This window comes from Sphaeroforma arctica (genome assembly GCF_001186125.1).
Source record: "Sphaeroforma arctica JP610 unplaced genomic scaffold supercont1.615, whole genome shotgun sequence".
NCBI classification, from domain to species: Eukaryota; class Ichthyosporea; order Ichthyophonida; genus Sphaeroforma; species Sphaeroforma arctica.
Genome location: NW_014039943.1, coordinates 43,053 through 48,210, shown reverse-complemented (window position 1 = coordinate 48,210; position 5,158 = coordinate 43,053).

Genomic DNA, 5,158 nt, shown 5'->3' with positions numbered 1-5,158 from the left:
TGCGTTTGTAGTTTTTTGTAAATAACCGTATTGTCGTATCAATACATTTAGTATCGTTCCCGCGAGACATAGCAAATAAAATACAATTGTATGTAAGAATGAGTCCGAGAATGAGTCCGATTGCAGTATTTTTGTGTGAGGTGCACTGAATACAACGCAACACAGACACTCATTGTGTTGAATTGGTGAAACATAGTGACTTCGGCACCATCAACCGTATAACTCACCACTGCGGCAGTTCCGCAGACATTGCGGTTTAAATTGGATATCCTTCTCTTGCTTGAAGTTTGTATCAGATCATGTGTAGCTGTTGGCCATATCATATATGATATACCACAGACGTAGTAACGTTACTTTTGTGGTAGCTACTGGATGTGGCTGGCTACTGGTAAATAGGCTAAGCTCATTACGATATGAGGTTACGGAATAGCAGTTGAACGTAAACGCATATTTATTCAATTTTTAATAACGCTATAACGGCTATAATGTGATCAGAAGGGCCTACCTAAGTGGTTTTTAGGACTAGTTCGTATGGTGAAAGCGGTACACACGTTTATATGTTTAAACATGAAAAATGCACCTATCGGCATCCTAAGGACCACATAGGAATAAAGGTTTAACGTAAACGTATATATATCTCGATTTATATAACGGGTTGTAAATATTGGTTTTTTTTTAAATATGGATTTTTTTTAAATATGTAAAAATAGCTATAAATACAAAACTGTATTTATGCACAGCCTTCTCAATTACTCATTTATGTATGTTTGTTTATTTTTGTTGTTTTTACTAAACAATTTTAAAATGACGCGGCTTCATACAAAATGTATGTATTTACGTCATATATACATATTTTTAACCTTTTATCATTTTATCAAAGAGGTTTTCCGTTTTCACTTTCAGTTCACTGAGTTCTGTGACTGACTGTACTTAACAGACTGTAAGTGTAAATATATATAATAACTATGTATGTACTATGTACTGTATATCGCCGATCGGTCACCTCACGGCTCACAATCTACTAGTAGAGAGTAAAGAATTTTAGATTTCAGAATTTGTATATTTTAACAAAATGTTTCTTTATTAAAAAACAAAAAGCAAAAATAATAGCAATATTAGGATTGAAAACGGAAAACCCCTAAAAATCAAATTGCTTTTCTGTCAATTTTAATTTCAAAACAAAATAAAGTGCTGCTGTGCAACTGTTGTATTTATTTATTTTATTACAATTATTGCCTTTTAGTTTTTGGACCAGTATTTAGATAATAATATATATTGTTATGTATAAAAATCTTTCGTAAAAAAAGACATACATAGACACTTTTCCTAGTGCTATTCGAGCCTTACGTCATACATATTACATAATATTCCTTTTCAAAAAATACATACTATTGTTGTGCATTTAGTTACACTTACATGGATGACAAAAAAGAGTTGTAATCTTAGATCCTCAAAACACAAAGTAACGGTGAACCTAGTTTTATTTCCTCGATAGTTGAACAAACGTCTACCTTAGCAGAATGAACTTCTTGAATGAACTAAACCACGTATTTATACTATCTCCGAAGGATTTCCTTGAGAATCCTGCCGCCAATCAAATCGTGTATCTACTCAATTTCGAGCCTACAAGTCAACAAACCGCACAATACAACTTAGAACTTTTCAAACTTATTAGTTTTCACACTTATAAGTTATCGCCCACACTTAGAAGTTCTCGCACTCTTATTATCGCCCAGGAACATTACCGAACAGTTCGGTACTTACAACACCAACTTTGTTTTTAAATCGGAGGTAAATATGGTTGACATTACACCTCCCCAATGAACAAGATATTAGTGTCGAGTTCGTTCATTCAACCTTTTATTCAACTGTTTCTGCCGCAAAATCGGATCCCTCGCAACCTGGAAGAACATCTGTAACTTGTTCCACCTGTTATTATTGAAGTGATGATTCATAGCCAAATCCAAAGTATCTTCTACCACGCCATTACTCTCACCTCGTTTCGCCGCATCGACTATCATATCAACATATATACCAAAAGTTGAATTCATGGCATATAGCCAAGTCCTCCCCATCTTTGTTGATCGCATTACTGCCACCATTTCATCAAGTTCTGTAACACTAACTGCCCCTTCACCAGTATAATTGTAGACTCAGATCAAAAAATCTTCTCTCCTACGCATCTTAAGCTGATCCCCATGTATACCTTGTACATCCCTTGTAAGCGTTTCCTCATAACAATCGTACCTTTCACTAAATAGGTTTTTGCCAACTTACTATCCTTCGACCTACCAGTATATCAAACCAACTGCCCCGGCTGCCAATCTGGTGCCTCTTTTCTATTCTTGTCTGCCACCTTTGCCTGCGCCTTTTTTGCTACTTCATCTCTAATGGCCACCAATCTATCCCGCATAGCAGCTTCACTCAAAAGCTCAGAACCTATCACCTGTAACAACTTTGCCTGAATTACTCTATCAACCTGCCCCGTATAATGCCGACCAGTAACATGATAGTATGAGCTGATACCCGTGGCCTAATTCACTGTCGCATTGTACGCCAACATAACTAAATATATATATGCTGGCCATAAGGTTTCCTCCCCAACCGGCAAGCTCTTAGCAAGCCAATCCGCAATCGTACGCAAGACCCTCTCTGCCCTACCATTGCCCTGATGGCTATTTACTGATACGTAATTGCATTTTGAACCTCTCTCTGTCCAGAAACTTTTCATATCTACTGAAGCGAAAGGACCACCCTCATCCATCACTACCTTCTTAGGTGTGCCCCAAGGCAACACTTGTTTTTGAACAAACTCTAATACCCCTTTAGTGTTCTTCTCTTCCAACGTGTAAGGCCGACACCACACCGTCCTCAAAAAATGATTTATGGTCACTACTATACCTTCAAAACCGTGAACTGTCCTTGGCAAGGTCAAATGATTTATGCCTATACACACTGCAACCCCTTTCGGCCTCTCAGGCTGTATTAACGACCCTGTAGTCCCACAAAGCCCCTCAACTTGTTGACACGCAACACTTACTCTCCATACTTAGCTTTCAGGAATTCCCGTATCCTATCTACCCCAGCATACGCTAAAGTCTGATGTACCAGCGTAATAACGTACTCTTACAAAGGTTGAACAAGTTCTGACCATACACTTAGACCAATACACTAGAGCTGTTTGCTAGCCATTACATCCGGATCCCACATCTTAGTAATACCTCTCTTCATCACTGCAGTAACCTGCTGTTGGAAAAACCCCACACTAACCGGGAAGTCGGCACTGACCTTGTTATCAAGACTCTCCTCTAACACTCGCATCTTCTCTTTAACCACCGCCAGCCGGACCCTCCTGTCTTCCACACTCTTGCAGGCTTTATCAAATGACAAATCCACATCTTCATCAATCTCTGGCAGACCCATTTTTGCACATGCAGCGAAGAACTTAACACCCTCTACCGACACAGGCACTATAATAGGATCAAACCACCACGTCATACGACTAAGTCCATCCGTAACTTTGTTCTTTGGCCCTTCCAGGTACCGTAGATCCATATCAATCAATCGTACATATATAACATTCCTGTACCGTCTCTTACCCACTGGATCCGACGTGAACTCTACCTGCTGAACCACACCAATTAAAGGCTGATGATCCATCTCTACTATAAGCATCCCGTACAATCTCCGAAACAAACCCGCGAACTTCAAAAACCCATATGCTAGCGCTATCAATTCTCTATCTGTCGGAGACAAATTGGCATGGAAATTTATCTTGGAGCTCGCAAAGCCCACAGGAAGCCATTCTCCATCTCGTCTCGCACATAAACAAACACCTATACCCGAATCCGCCGCATCGGTCTGCAACCTAAGTTGCTACTCTTGTCTAGGTTCTACCAAGACTTTCTTCGCCTGCAAAATCTTCCGAGCCGACTGAAAAGCCTTCTCCTGCTCAGGACCCCACTGGAACCGTATCTTCTTCTTAGTCAAATCACTAATCGGAGCCAACACATTTGAGAAATTCGGAATGTATCTAGCCCACCATCCAAAACACTGATACCACGATCTAACTTCGGCCTTGGTTTCAGGCCTAGTCATATCTAATAACGCCTGAAGCTTTACTTCACTTATCATCGAACCCTTATCTGTAACCTCTCGACCCATCACGACTATAGGATCTTCTCAATACGCGAAATTACTTTTTGACAGCCGCAACTGTATCACTTTCGCCTCAAAGCGCCTGATCATCTCCACAATACCATCCCAATGCTCAGCTGAATCATCCGAACCTAACGCGGTATCATCATTGTACGTCTTAATTTCATTAATTCTATCCAATGTCTTATCCATTAGTTGTTGGAACACAAATGATGCTTCCTTCAAACCAAACGGCATCCCAATAAATTGGAATCTCTCTCCCCAGGGCGTCAAAAATGCAGTACCCCTCGACTATCAGGCTCTATCATTAACTGCCCAAAACCATTTCCAGCATCCACATTGGTTCTCCACTTGCGCCCCTTAACTGTTGCCGAAAATTCATCCTCTGTTGGTATTACCCGAATTTAGCTGATAATTCGTACGCATATAATTTATGCACATCCTCCAATCCTTGAGTTCCTCATAACTATCTTGCAGCCTCTCTATCAGCCCAGTTTCAAGCAATAGTTGCACCTTCTTCTTCATCACTTCTATAAGTCGCACATCTTTCTCCGCATATACTTATCTCAAAGGCGTCTCTCCTTCTTTGATCTGAAGCTTAAGCATCCAATCCTTCACAAACTTTGATCTCTTGTCATTGTATGCCACCCTCCTAATAGCCGCCACCTACTCTGCCAATTCTTTCATAGACTTCCCCAGTTTTTCAGCTAACAGTTCCAAGCCACTCGTATCGAACATTAGATAATTGTCCTCACCCCCAGATCGATCAATTTCATAGCCTGAATCATAACCCCCATCATCTTGGATATTATCAAATGGTGTTACCTGTTCTGCTCGCTGATATAATAACGGCGCCGCCACATGCTGAATACAATCTAACACCGGCTCAGACGCCTCTTTGTTCAGCCAGGTCTTAAGGTCTGATGACTTCTCTCTCACCACCTCAACCGGAAACAATGTATACTTAGTCACCCCTTGCCTAGTGAGTACTGCCCCAGTT